This window comes from Monodelphis domestica, chromosome 5 (assembly GCF_027887165.1).
Source record: "Monodelphis domestica isolate mMonDom1 chromosome 5, mMonDom1.pri, whole genome shotgun sequence".
NCBI classification, from domain to species: Eukaryota; Metazoa; Chordata; class Mammalia; order Didelphimorphia; family Didelphidae; genus Monodelphis; species Monodelphis domestica.
This window is the reverse complement of record NC_077231.1, coordinates 198,418,487-198,434,346: the sequence shown is the minus strand read 5'-3', so window position 1 is coordinate 198,434,346 and position 15,860 is coordinate 198,418,487. Positions and strand designations below refer to the sequence as shown.

Below are 15,860 nucleotides of genomic sequence, written 5' to 3'. Positions count from 1 at the left end.
GACTTTCATCTACAGGGCTTTATTTGGGGGCAGGAGGAAAGAAGTCAGTAGGTCTGGTGATTTGGGGTTATCCAGGGTAGGAAATTATAGCAGAGTGTATAGAAGCAAAGTAAGGTCAAGAGAACTAGAGTCAAGAATAGAAAAGAATGTTTTGATGAAATGAATGACCACAAAGCTAAGATGAATGAAACCAGAACAGGGGTGACAAAGTGAAGAAAGAGAGTTTTTTAGAACGCTTCAGTCAATAAATGCACGCAACATTATAGCCCCATGAAAGCAAATCTTGACCTCAGAAACTTAAAATAAAACAAAATTTAAAAGGACATTTTCAGCAAACATTTGTATGGTCAATTAGTGACCAAGACTAAAGTGGCCTGATAGCCATTTTTTCAGAAATATACAAGTGAACTTTCACAAAGGCAAATGTTTTGAAAATGTAATTTAAAACACTGATTAGACAATTTTACCTCAAGCCTCTGAACAAAGAACTCTTCTTTTTGGTCCCACTTTTGAACAATTTTGCTCTACATACTTGAAGTTTTCTTTGCTGAATTCTGTGGGTTACCATTTAAAAGTCTCAAAGATTTGTCCTCTTTTTGACATTTCTAAAACATTTTCCTTTATCTGCCTTCCCTTACATGAATACCCATATTTCTTGGTTACCCATAATTCTTGGTTCTCAACGTTCCTACCTCTTTATTGCAAATTGCTTTTGTCCCTTTTTTTAATGCAGAAAGGGATCCATCAAATTCCTTGAAGAAGAAGGATTTAACTGTTTAGCAGATAGGCAAAAATGTCAGTTTTATTGCATAGCACCATTCACTAGTAAATATTCTTCAATGTTGATATCAACCATATTTGTATTAGCTAGTTATAGGATATAATGTATACACCTTAACCAAGATTGCTCCTGTTGTGCAAAATTTAGAGCCTCATTACTGTATTCATCATAGGACCAGTAGAATAATTATAATGATGTCAGATGAATAATTATAAAAATAATCAAGACCACCATAGTGCTAGAGTTTAAAGAGAATTTAAAAATCACTGTGTATAATCCCCTCATTTATAGATGAGTAAACTGGAAGACAAGGAACATCAAAGACTTGCCACATGACAGGTTCTAGATTAGAGATCTGGGGTTTCAACCCAGATCTTCTGAGTTCAAATATTTCTTCTCAATAAATCACATACTATGTTACCTTATGGAAGACAAGAACACTCAGGTGAAGGATGTGTAGAAAAGCCCAAAACATTGAATCTGTGCTTAGTTAGGTGTTTATGTAGAATAGAGACAGGAAAATGAAACAGTAAATAATCCTTGTCTTCAAGGATATTATATTCCAGGGAAGGACTGATGGAAATGTGGAATATAGATATGATCATAAATGAAGAGTTCTCATATGATATTTGCTCATAACGTAGTGTTCTTTCAGGCACATTGAACACATGTTGGAAGTAAAGATATGCCTTCTATTTCAGTCCAAAATAATCACAAAATATAATTATCAAAATATATAAATATAAAAATTAAAATTAAAATGATTAAAAATAAGATTCTGGCTTTTCTTTCCCCTTACTCTTTCAACTCCATTCTACTCTCCTCCCTTGGAATGTCCAAGGATAGTGATACTATTTGGACATTCCCGGGGTCAAGTTGGGGAAAGCTAGCAGTAAATGGAAACTGGGGGGTGTGAACACTAGGACTGATGGAAGTCTGGGCTTATTGGGAGAAATTTGTATTGCACCTTGAGAAACCAGTGGGCTGTGAACATACTCTTTGAGAATCACTCATTTAAACCCATAACAGCATGTATTTGCATATGTAATATAATATATATAAATAATACATACTTATATGTATAGTTGTGTATACATGGATTTATATACACACACATATATATGTATAATTTGAGGATGTGCATTAATTGATTAGCAACTCAGGGGATCAGGAAAGGTTTTCCATAGACAATGGCACAAGGGATAAACTTGAAGGAAGCTAAATATTAAGGTTTAGGTGAGGTGGTGGTTCATTTCAGTCTACTAGCAGTTCTTATTGAAAGTACTGTGAAACTACTATTGATCCAGGTTCTCTCAGTACCTGCTTGAAACCTCTTATGATATATCGCCTCATTAAAACTCTCTTCTCTGCGGCAGTTGCATAGCTCAGTGGATTGAAAGCCAAGCCTAGAGGTGGGAGGTCCCAGGTTCAAATCTGGCCTCAGACACTTCCTAGCTGTGTGACCCTGGGTAAGTCACTTAACCCCCACTGCCTAGCTCTTACCATGTATTGATTCTAAGAGTTTAAAAAAATTATCTTCTACATTATTGAATAGTTGTGCTTCTTTCTCCCTAACATCATGAAAATTGTCCCCATTTTAGAGATGTGGCAGTTGGAGCTTGGAAGTGATACAGCCAAAAAACAAAGTGGTCTGATTTGGAATCCATTAACTTTTCACTATACTATTCTCCCTTTAAAAAGACAACATTGGCAGAGGAAAATGTGAAAGATTGTGAGCAAAGGAACAGGATAAGTATTCATATAGGGAATTGTTTGAGATTACTGGTGTTTCCCCTTTCAAACATTTCTTGATACTAACATGGCAAAAATCCTATGCTTAGACATGTTTATAATGTCTATGGGATATAGATGCATATTAATTTTAAAATGATTTAAACCTAATTTGTTATAATATTTTAAAAGACCTTGTCAAAAGGATTATTGTACTGTGTGGTAGGAAAAGTGATTATATCTTTGGCATATGACTTGAAAATCCATCTCTATTTTAGGGACATTACCTTGTGAGTGTCCAAATATTAATATATATATATATATGTATATATATATATACATATATATATATATATATAGTTTTTCTTGGATCTGCATGACAGTATACTAAATTTCAATATCTATGACTATATGGGAGAATGACTTTTTTAAACTGCCAATTAGCTCCATCCTTTAGCAGAATTCTTCCTACATATGCCTCTAAGCTCTGTTATGTACATGCCTATTTTTAAGACATTAAAAATGCAAGTGTTCTCCCTTTTCCCAGAGTATATTAGTATGTGGCATGATATTAGTAATTAAAACCATATCAAATTAGCATTACACTTGAATTTTTTTCTGTACTTCCCCGTAATTTTTATAATAGTTTCTTATCCAGATCAACTGTACAGAAATATGAAAGTCAGTCTGAGAGTTAAAATCTTTAAAGTTATTTGTCCATTCTAATAACTTAATGAAAGTAAACATTTTCTAATGTTTCCCATAAGAAATCAGTGAGAGGTTCTTTCTCATCTGTTTTTCTAATCCCAGGTAGAATTAGAGGAATTGGTTTAAAAAAAAAAGGTTTAGATTTGGATATTTATATGGTGCCAATCCTCCTTCCTACCTCTTTTGTTATACTCAAGTCTGGGAATCAAAAAGCTATGCTACATATAATTCTAAGGAAGAACATAATAGAGGAAGCAGTAGCTTTGACCCAGGAGGACCTGTGTTTGCTCCCATATTCATTTTATAACTTTAAGCTTATCTTCTCTTCTCTGGGCCTCAGTTTTCTCACCTGTAAAATTGTGTGGTAAGATGACTAACTTCAAATCCTTTAAACATAATACTTTGTACTTAGTATTTCATATTTTCATGGACAGGTTGTATTTTTGACAAAATTAAACTACTCTTATACAGAGACTTTATCTACTTCCAAAAGATTATCTACTGGTACCATTCCTTTCACCTATAAGGAGAAATTACTCTCTTCTTGAAGGTATCTTGAGGTTCCTGTTACACCAAGAAATATTCAAGAAATGATCGAGATGCACCAAACATTTTAAAGCAGGTGTTTTCTCCTTTGCTGTGTGAAAAGAGAAAAAAACTCTAATTCATTTCCTGAAGAGTTCTAATCAGTGTATGTCCAACTATATTAAGCACACACTTTCAATCTTACCAGAGAATGTGATTAATTCAGATCTCTCTAATTCAAAAAGCAAGGTAATTTGGGTCTGTTGGGGGCCCAAGTTCACCTTGGCTTACTGTCTTTCAATGAAGTGATTGCTAAGAAGATTTATCCTATAAACAGCACAGGAAATGCTTGGATTATTCTAAGGATGTATGAGGTTTTAATATCTAAAGGTACAAATTTATATATACACATTAAATTTATCATTACAAATTATTTTTATTCATTCATTGAATTAGTTTTGTTTTTGCAAGAATTGACTTTCCCATGCTTTCATAGAATCAACTTGTTAACACTGGGAAGGTATGTAAGATGTCATCTGTTCTAGGTCCATTATTTTACAGATTACTTTCCCTTTCTCTCTTTTTTTTATCCTCCCCTTTACCCTTTCCTCCACCCCATCTCACCCCTTTGTTCCCCGTTTCTGCCTTCTGAAAAAGATATAGTGATCATATTAAGTTTGTCAGCTCTATGTTCCCAAAGCTGACAGGCTTAGCTTTTTAAAAGACATAAGAATATGGCTAATTTTCAACCAGCCAGTAGTCAGTTGCCCTTCCAGTTCCATCAGGTAACTTCTTCCTACTTCATAGACAGTAGCTTCCTTTTCATTTGTTTCTTTAATCTTAATCCTTTATTCTCTCATTTCTTCCTACTTCCCTTCCTTCTTTTCTCTTTTTCTTTTTTAATGAATGTCTCCTCTCTTAGTTACTTGCTACTTTTGGGGATTTTACCAATGAAAGTTGGAGAAGGAAGGGGAGAAATCATTTGTTCAACTAATTCTCCACTTAGACACTAGTTTTATATCACTTTTTTACATATCAAGTGTTAATCATAGTATCATTGATGATAGTATCATAAAATTTGAACTCAAAGGGGTCTTAGAGCCCTCTCAGACCAACTGACTAATTTGTCATGAGAGAAACTGAGACTGAGTGAGACTAAGAAATTTGCCCAAGGTCACACAACAAGTAAATGACTGAGACAGTATTTAAACTGAGGTCCTTCTGAATTCAAGTCCAAAACTCTGTATGCTGCATTACTGACATACTTTAAAATAATCTGAAATAATGACCTAGGAAATCATATATGAATTGATGCAAATTAAAGGGAGCAGAACCAGAGAACATTGTATACAGTAACAGCAATATTGTAAGGATAATCAACTGTGAAAAAGTCACGTTGATTAAGACAGTGACCCAAGACAATTCCAAATGACCCATGATGAAAAATGCTACCCACCTCCAAGGAGCAAACCCATAGCCTCTGAGTGCAGATTGAAGCATTTAAATTTTTTTTAAAAAATATTTCTTATTTGTGTGCTCATGGCTTCTTTAGTAATATGGATACTATGGAAATATGTTTTGTTTGACTTCATATGCATAATCATTACCATGTTTCTTTCCTTATTAAAGGGTATGGGAGTGGAGGGAGAGAAATCAGAATTTTATTAAAATGAGTTAATTAAAAATGTAATTTAGAAATACTTAACAAAATAAATGAAAATATTCTTAAAGTATACCTTTAAATACACTTCATTTACTCAAAATTCTAACTTTTAAGTCCCTCTATCATATGTGTTTTCTATCTATACTATCAACTACTCATAACAATATTTCCAGATATTGAACATAAGTATTTATTTAATAAGGCAAAAGAAATAATTTATGTGCATATGTGTATATATGTTGATATAATAAAGAGAATATATAAATAATAAAATACATTACAATGAACAAGGACATTTTCTTCAACCAATTCCCTCAATAGCCATGGAGAAGGATGCACACACCTTTGTGGGAACCTGACATGAGAACATAAAAGAGCAGACAATTCCTTTGCTTAAGGTAGCTTTCAATTCTAGATTGTAGGCCCAATGATATTGGTCCATTCAGGAAGATCAACACTACATGAAGCAGCTTTTGTTTACTACTTAAGTGCTGATCCTTACTGTTCTGTAGCTGGAGAAACCTTTTCTCTTCTACTCAAACATAGCCTTTAAAAACTCTCTAAATTAACCTTTACCTTTAACAGGACACTTAGAAGCTTTTTAAATTAGCCATCATCTTTAAAAGGACATAACTCTTACTATACAAAGCTATTCTCTCTAAAATAGAGAACTGCAAGGCTTATCAAACTAGCTGTCTCTGGCCTGACCTATGAAGATAGGACCAACAAAGCATTTACTCTTTTGAATGCTGCAGTATCCAACCAGAGTTGAAAGCATGACAATATAGGTTGACTCATTGAGTCAGTTTACCAGGACACTAAAACAGTTTCCAACTCCCTTTTGCTTTTCCTTTTATAAACTAGAGGAGACAGCAGAGAGAAACCAGGCCTTAAGGTGCTTACAGTAGAATTCTTGGCCAATGAAATCAGTTCTCTTTGACCAACTAAAAATCCCACCTGAAAATTTCCACCAACTAACAGCATCTAACCACCAGGACACCAAACAAGTAGAATTGAAAACTTTTTGTTTCTGCAGTTCCATTCTGCTCCTCATCCTTTGCTGCTACAGTATTATCTTGCTTTGCTGCAGAAGCCCCTTGGCTTAAATGAGAGCCCCTTGAGTCTCAGTCAATTAACATTTATTAAGTGCCTGTTATATATTGTGCCAAGTACTGGGGAAGAGCTCAAAATGCAGCAGGTGAGGCAAATGACTATGTACTAGCAAGCTCTCTCTCTGTCTCTGTCTCTCTGTCTCTGTCTCTCTGTCTCTCTGTCTCTCTCTCTCTCTCTGTCTCTCTCTCTCTCTCCTTCTCTCCCTTTCCCTCCTTCCTCCATTTCCCTTTTTCTTTTCCCTCATATATCTATACATAATATATATGCATACACACACACACACACACACACACACACACATATATATACACTATACACACACAGTTTGTGTATGTATGCAAAAAAGCACTTCCTATAGAAAACAGGTTTGGGGGAGACTTGAAAGAAGTCAGGTGGTAGAAATAGGAGGGAAAGCATATGGCAGGCTGCTGATGAAAATGGTTAGAATGGAATGTCTCATTAAAGGAACAGCAAAGTGTCTGATGTCACAGGAATACAGAGTACTTGGAAGAGTGGGATAGAAGTTGTTAGAAGAAGAGAGAACACTGAATACCAAACAAAAGATAGTATGTTTTAGCCTGAAGAAAATAGAGAACCAGTAGAGCTTGTTGGACAGTTGGCTATCATGTATCAGATCTATTCACTAAAAAATCATTTTGACAGGTGAGTGAAGGATAGATTAGAATGGTGAGAGTCTTTAGGCAGGAAGAGAAATTAGAAGACTATTAAAATAGTTGAGACAAGAGTTATAAAAGATCTTAATTGGTTTTATGGATGTTTGAGTGTAAAGAAAGAAAATGTATATGAGATAACATGTGAATATAGAAATAACAAAGTTTGACAGGTAAAATATTCAAGGCAATGAAAGTGAGAATTTGAAGGTGACACAAAAGTTCTATGCTGGGTAACTGGTGGTACTCTTGAGAGCAATAGGGAGGTTAGAAAGATGAAAGCATTTGGGGGCAGGAAAGATAATGGTTTCTATTTTGGACATTTTGAATTTGAGCTATCTTTGGAACATCAAATTCAAGATATTCAAATCCTGATATAACTGAGGCTCAAGAGAAAGACTAGGGCTATATATGCAGATCATTTGCACAGAGTTAATTATTCAACCCATGGAAGAGGATGAACTTATGGAACTAATGAGTTTCTGTGGCACAATTCAAACTCAAGTCCTCCTGAATCTATATCCAGTGATCTTGTTTTTTTTTTCACTTTTTATGTAATTGTGTTATAGCTAATAGATAGATTCTCATTGCTGAATTCTCTTATAAAAACATTTTTGCCTGGAAAGAGAGATATTCTTGAACAATATAATTAACAATTAGTTATATTTTTCAGTCAAACATTATTGATTTTCTGTCTCCTCCTTTCAGAAATTTATTTGATATCCTGACTACTTTCTTAGAGTCTTTGATTACTTAAAAGAACACAGTGCTTGAAAATGTTTTGCTACATATATTGAGGACCTGTGGTCCACATCCCACAGCCCATTTTTAATGTACAGTATTAGAGACTTGTATGGGGCTCCTAAATTCAAAGTGATTTGTTCATAATTTGGAAAGCTAATAAGTCAGTCAGTCATCCAGTAAGTCAGTCAATAAACTTTTGGTAGGGATCTACTAGATGCCAGGTATTGTGCTAAATGCTGAGGAAACAAAGGAAGACAAAAGACAGATATACTTTGTTATACTCTGAAGAACCATGTGTCTAATGGGGGTACATATGAAAACAATTTTGTACAAACATGATATATAATGAATGAATTGGAGGTAATCTCAGAGGGAAGACACTATCATTGAGGTAGATCAGGGAAAGCTTGTTGAAGGTAGGATTTTTAGCTGGCACTTCATACAAGCCAGGAGACAGAGATGAAGAGGTGACTAATGAACATTCAGTTTAAAAGGAAGTTCAAGATTCAAGAATGGGAGTCAATAGAGAGACTAGGAAGGGATAAAGAAGTCTAAGAATTCTTTTCATGGGGATGATATTTCAGGAGATGGGGTCAACAAAACTAGATAGTATAGAGGGACAATAGGAAAAGTCCAAAGATAGCGTCTAGAGGAACATCAGTTTTTGGTGGGTGTTACTTCAATGAAGATCCAACAAAGAGATCAATTAGGGATATTTAGACAGAAGGATAATCAAGAGAGTAGTGGTCAGAGGCAACAACCTGCAAGGCTGTATCCGAGAAAAAAGGGTGACTGACAATAATAAGGTGTCAGAAGAGTGAAGAAGAATAAAGATTGAGGATAAACCATATTATTGGGCAATAAGGTGATCACTGGTAACTTTGGAGGGAGTAGTTTCAATGGAAAAATGAGGTGGGAAGACAAACTGTAAAGACATAAGAAGAGAGTGAGAGGAATGGAAGTAGAAGCACGTATTGTAAACAGCTTTTTTTAAACCTTTCCTTTCTCTCTTAGAATCGATACTGTGTATTGGTTCCAAGGCAGAGGATCATTAGGGGCTAGGCAATGGGGGCTAAGTGACCTGCCTAGGGTCACACAGCTAGGAACTGTCTGAGGCCAGATTTTAACCTAGGACTCCTGGTCTCTGGGCCTGACTCTCCATTCAATGATCCACCTAGCTTTTCCCCCATGTAAACACCTATATAAAAGGAGTTTAGTGCCAAAAGGGAAGAAAGTTATGAGATAACTAGCAGAGATGGAGAGATCAAGTGTTTGTTTTGAGGATTGTAAGATGTGAATACACTTGTATAGAATAGGAAGAAGCTAGTATTTACAAATTGCATAAATTAGAAATATTCAACAGAGAAATGACATAGTATTCATAGAAATTGGGAAGTCTAATTATAGCAGGTAAAGTTTTAGCTTCAACTTGAAGGAAGTTGGGAAAACCATGAAAAGAAATGGAGGGTTATGTTATCATATTGTTGGGTAAAGGAGGAGATAGTTTACAGAAAGCATCTGAATGATGTGAGGAGAGGAGGAAATAGGAGAGATATTAAGTGAATGACCTCAATTTTTTTTCATGAAATATGAGGATTGATCTCAGCTGGAAGGGAAAAGAAGGATCTATAGGAATTCTGTGACTTGATGAAAAAGTTTGGAAATGTCTTTCTAATGAGAGAGATGGTGAATTAATTTGAAATTTATATGGTAGCAGTGATGACCTAGTTGAGATTATGTAACATAAATTTGTTGTGGACCCTATTAGGATAGATTCATTTTTTTGCCCATTTTAATCAGCAGAAGGCAATAAAAAGTAAAGGGAATAACTAGTGAGAATAATCCAAGGCTTTGGCTTGGCAGGGCAAAATCAATTATGAGATAAAAGGGTGAGAGACTCAAAAAGTGGACAGCTTAGAATAGAAATGGTACATTCAAGCATCAGAACAGGGAAAGGAGGAGAATATTACCAGTGCAGGGGTGATGATTTAGAAAAGAAGTAAGTGAAAGCATTGGAAGTCATGGTGAAGATGGATAATAGCTTTTAGGGCTTGTAAGAAAGAAGGAATTGTGGAATTATAACACTGATCATGTAAGTGACTTTAAGAGTTCACTAACAAAGAAGTGATGCATTTTGGGGTATATAAGAATTAAATAATATTTCTACCCAGGTATATGTTTTATAAAGCTTATTGGAAGCATTGACAAATGTTCTTAAGTAACCTGACCACATGGTGTCTAGCCTGCCAGTCTCTTTCCTCTTTCTGTCTCACTTGCCTGCTCTGTTCCTAACTTCTTCCTCCTCCTCTTCTTGCTTCTCCCCTGATTCTCTCTTGATTCTCCCCCTCAGAAGCCCCAAACCCTGACCTTTATTGACATATACTACATAGAGGGACACAAAACTGGTGCAACTGTGTTATCTCACTATGTGTAGTTGAGGTGGGATAATGGAGCATGTTATGATAAATAAGCAAGCTGAAGAACTGTGGGTTTAGGAAAGTTGGAGGAATATTAATATATATTTAAAATCCTTCAGTATGAGGAAAGGAGTTTTGAAGGAAAGACTCTGAGTCAGATACTAAACTCACTAAGAAAAGAAGGGAAATGCCTTGAGATTGAAAGATAATAGCTAAGAGAATTTTACTTGGTTGGTAGATATGGACTGAGTAAACCTCAAAGGAAGAGATGTTAATGAGTGATGGCAGTAGAAGTAAAAATTGGTATCTGAAATAGTATTTGAACACAGGTTTTTTTAACCCCAAGTCTAGTACTCCTTTTGCCATACCATGCTACCACAGGAAACACTTATGGTTAAACAGTACTAGATTTTAGAGTCAAAAGATAAAGATTGAAATCTCAACTTTTCTACTTTTCCTCCATATGACCCTGGACAAACAATTTCTATTGCTTAGTTTCAGTTTCTAAATGAAGATGTTAAACTGAATGCCTCTGTGATTCCTTCATGCTTGAACTCAACAATTATGTACTCTTTTTGATGTTTTGTTACCTAACTGAAGTGATTCAACATTTGATGCAATATTACTCTGAAGAAATCAATCATTTTTATATGCCTCAGAAGCTTGATTTATTCATCTTAATCCAATTTTTGCTTATGACAGTAGATACATAACCATGGATAACTCATTTTTGCCTCTCTGAGACTTTTTCCTTCCTTGTAAAACAAGAGGGCAACACATGTGCTGCCTCCTCTCATGTAGTTGTGAGGAAATAACTTAGTCAACCATAAATGTAAATACCAATACCAATAATAATTGTTGTTATTATTATGAGTAGTAGAACTGATAATAGCAGTGATAATAATAATAAAAACTGCCTTTTATCTTCATAGACTTAGAAAACTGAGATAGATTATTTATAATCATATTTTTTTCCAGTGGAATGGAAAGAATAATCATTCATATAGATTAGAGAATTGTGGCTCTATCATATGTCTCTGCCACTATCATAGAACTCTCTTTTTAATGTTAAAAAACTAAGTTAATGGAGGGAAGATAATAAAAACAATACTCATAGACCATATGAGTTTTACTTGAACATTTTCTGAAAATACTTTCCCTACTTAAAAAAAAAACTAATTTATTCAATTTGATGGGAGTAAATAGCTCCTTGAATGAAAAAAATGGCAAAAGGTTATGATTAACTATAGTATACTAGTCATGTGAAGTGACATTTAGTGGGGGTATCACATGTGATTGATGATATCTCAGGTCTTGTTTAGCAACTTTATTGTTTTGGTGCTGGGTAAACAGCCTGGTAATGGTCTGCTTGGTTGTAGCCTCCTTAAAGTCACTAGGCATTTATTTATGTGGTAAGCATAGTGTGATGTGAAGTATTTTAGGATCTCTCCAAATGAATGGTGGTAAATAAATGTAAATTATTACAATTATTAATTATTTATAGTTGATACTAAATTAGAAGTTGTAGAAAACATCAGTGACAAGCAAAAATAAAAACCAATAGTTCAAAATAAGGTTTAGCAGGATTAAAAATCATCAAAAAACATATTGAAAGAAGATTAAGCTAGGAATATTGTGAGTAATGTGACCAAACTCAGGAGAAAAAAAATGAACTCAAAAGAGTAGTATCGAATAGTAGGTTTAAAAAAAAGGACTATAATGCTAAAATAGATATAAGAGGCAATGGGGGGAAAGTACATGTTTGTTTACTTTCCATTCCATCAGAATTTTTTCAGGAAGGGGTTGTGTAAAGGAAATAATTTGGTAAAAAGTTCAAAGTGATAAATCTGGAACATTTGTCACCTCAGAAAATGGTAGAGAAACAATGGACTGTAGTTCCATTAGATTCTTCCCAAATTGATTTTAGGCACATACAATAATTTGCCAGGAATTCATGCTTTGGAAGAAAAAAAAAGCTAGAAAAATTGTTTAGGTGATTATGAATGGAAGACTAATTCAGGTCTTGTTTGTACTTCTCTGTATGTTAACAAAATGTATTGTGAAAAAGTTGGAAATTTTATTTCTTTTATAAAGGAAGTCAGTGAACAGATTCTTTTTTTGTTTCTTCATGATGCAAAACCAGATCTTTTACTTACATTATAGAGACTCCATCTGGGTAATAAACTTTCAGTATGATTTTGGAGCATGGACCTATAGAATTGAATGAGGTTTTTTTTTATTTTTTTTTTAACTTTCTTTAAATAGCTTTAACTATGGTCAGATATTTGTCATCTTGTTAGAAATAACCTATAGAAATATCTATGACTTTATTGAGTTTTGCATTGTGGTTCTTTATTTTAAAATAATAACAACTTGGGTACAAGAACATCCCAACTTCCTGGCAAGATAGATTAACAGCACCAATGATATCTGTTATTTATAAGTTGTCTCACACTGATTGGAAGAATGAATATGGCAACTTTTGCATGATTCAAAATGTTATCTTTCCATATTAAAAAACTCCCATCTAATGATATGCTAGGAAATTCCCTTTGAAGGATTTTTGAGAGGAGGGGTATATTTATAATTGGATTAGAATAGTGCCTTGGGAAAGAATGTTGAATTAGAATTTAAATACATATAAGATGATTTTAATAGGCTTTTTCTTCTACTTTACTGTCACTAGGAAAAAAAAGGTTGCTGGATGACTTTAAATGATGTTCTTTAATATTTTTATTGTTTAATTTTGTGTACTGTGGGGTTCAGTTTCCCTGAAGACATTCTGCAGCCTCCCTCCAACCCATTTCTCAAGGAGTGAATATGGATTGTTAGACAAAGGTCTCAACCAGGAGACTAGAGATTTGGGGTTTAGTCCAAAATCTGTCATTAGTAGTCACATGAATTGACTATGAATCACGTTGGGTTGTTTGGGACAATTGGACTTCGTAAAGTCTGATATTACTTCCAATTCTATCATTATATGCTTCTAAAATAAAAGGAAGAGAGATAACTGAAATTTCACTAATATGATGGCTTTTTTCACATATGAAAACAGTATAGCTATCCTAAGGCATGTAATTATTTTTTTCTAATAAAATATAAAGATTTGCACCAAACCATCAACAGTTCTTATAATCTGTTACCGTCTCTGGCCATATTTTTTCACAGAGATATAAAAAGAGAATTTTTAAAATTAAAAATGTACTATGTAAATGTGGGGTATTATTCAATACTACAATAAAAGTGTCTACCCATCTTATTGACATATTTGTCAGTTAACTGGTTTGTAGCTCAGTTTTGTGAAATCTGGAAAGAAAAATAATTCATGAAAGATAACTATAAATATCCCCTCAATATTGTGAAAGTTGAGGGTATGGAACCTGAGTAATTGAAAATGTATGTAAAATTTTTGGCCCTTCCTTTGTACCAAAGATGGAATCTAGATTTTTAAAAAAATTTCCTTTACTGGGTGTTGACAGTAACTTACATGCATTAATGAGTTACTAAACTTTTTAAGATATCTTCATGTTTTTAGCTTTTATGTGTCATCTGCTGACTTTTGCATTCTTATTACAAACTATAACTTTTATTTATTTTAATTTTTAATTGTTTATAATTATGGTATTAAAAGATAAAAATATAGATGTTATATAACACCATACATATTTTTATGCATTTCTGAGTCTCTAAATTTTTCTGTCACATCTGGTTGTCATTGGTGGCTTCCCTAAAATTTCCAAAAAAATTCCCATTTAATTCCTCATGCCAACCCATGATATATTGAAGATGGAGGAAGTTGCATTGGTGAATGGATACTTAAAAATTTTTAAAGGCTATTTATGGGATGCTGTACAATTATTGCAGATAATCTTAGAAAATATTGTTTGTTAACTTAATTATTATATAAGATTATATAAGAAGTAGTTGCTATTGCTGAGGATACCTACAATGATGTTGATAATTCAATAGCTATCATCACATAGGTTTGGGTATTCCATTACTAGAGACTGAAATTTATTTATGCATTCTCAACTTATATAATTCTTGCATATATTCATTCAACTATCCTATGTAGGAGATATGCTGAATGTTGGACACCTTCAGCCTCAGATTATGTTTCTTGTATGCCAGAGAAACTCTTGGAGTAATTATTAATCTTAGATTTTGCTATATGACTAGACCAACTCATTTCCTCATCCTACACATTCATATTATTGTCATCTGTGGTACTTGTCCAAGATAAGTTTTGATGGACTAATTCAATGGAAAATCCACCTGATTTCAGGTTGAAATCTGGGCCAAATGCCCTATAAATTGCTATAGAGTTTTATTTTGATGATCCATGGATTGCACTGAGGAAATAATTCTGGGACTTAAAGCTCACAACATATTATTATCTACAAAGAGGAGTATTTGTAGAAGTGTATCATCTAAAAACTTTCTTCTATTGGTTCTTTGTACTGGATATTGGTCATAATCTTTCAATAAAAATGTGCCTCCTTGCATGATCCTAATATCAGCATGAAAGATATTATTTTAAGAGGTTCTTTAAGGCTACCTTTTCCCCTAACAAATCAAATACTCGACATTTGTAAGTAACAAATAACAAGCATTTGAATAATGAAACAAATTTATATTCTTAGCCCATGACTACCTGCCCAACATGTGTAACTTGTTTGTATCCTCCTTATAAAATCAGCATAAGAAGTTTGCAAAACATAGTAAGGACTTTCATCACTTTTTCCTGGCATCATGAATGTAGAAATGGAGTCCTATGTCTATGTACTTGTCATTCCACATTTTTGTGATCTACCCTTCTGTTCTTATCATATAATTCCTTGATTGCAGCTTCTTATTTTATTCTGGTTTAGAGTTCATCATTCTTTATAAGTTGCAGCTTAATACCCGACAGGCAACTTTTCAGCTGTCCATTGTATTATATTAGTTTTTAATTAGTTTAAATTTTAATAGATTAGTTACATTCAATTGCTGCAACATAGTAAAAGCAGTAGAATATTGGTATTAAAATGTAGATCATTGCTCAAGCAATGGAGTTACTCTCTAACCTTTAATCACACTATCAGAATAGGTGGCCAAAGCCTGATAATTATATCTCCCCTTCAGATTTCTAGGAATAACACTGAGGGAATGGAGAATTGTTTTGCTAATGCTTTACTCTGAACTTCCAGAGATATAATTTGATTCCCACTCCTTTCCATGATCATCAGGGAAATCAATCACTCAACCAGACAATTAGTATTTAGAAAGTGGTATTTACTAAGGTGGCTTAGCAAAAGTTAGTAGAACATATCTTTCCCCTTTTCAAATTTCACAGCTCATACACAAGTATATACAGGGTTATAAGAAAAGTAGACTAAAGCTTAAAGCATGTTTACTAAAGGGACAACTCAACTCCTTTTTTTGTCTTTTTGATCCTAGGGGTTTTTTTCACTTTTCTTCTGGGATTCATGAAATTCATCTAAGGTTTATTATAGATTTTCTGCATG

General features: G+C 33.8%; 1 protein-coding gene across 2 annotated transcripts in view; it reads left to right on the top strand.

The window, feature by feature from the left end:
* GRM8 (glutamate metabotropic receptor 8) overlaps nucleotides 1-15,860 on the top strand; it is a 1,023,203-nt gene that overhangs the window by 660,808 nt on the left and 346,535 nt on the right. The window lies entirely within an intron of this gene.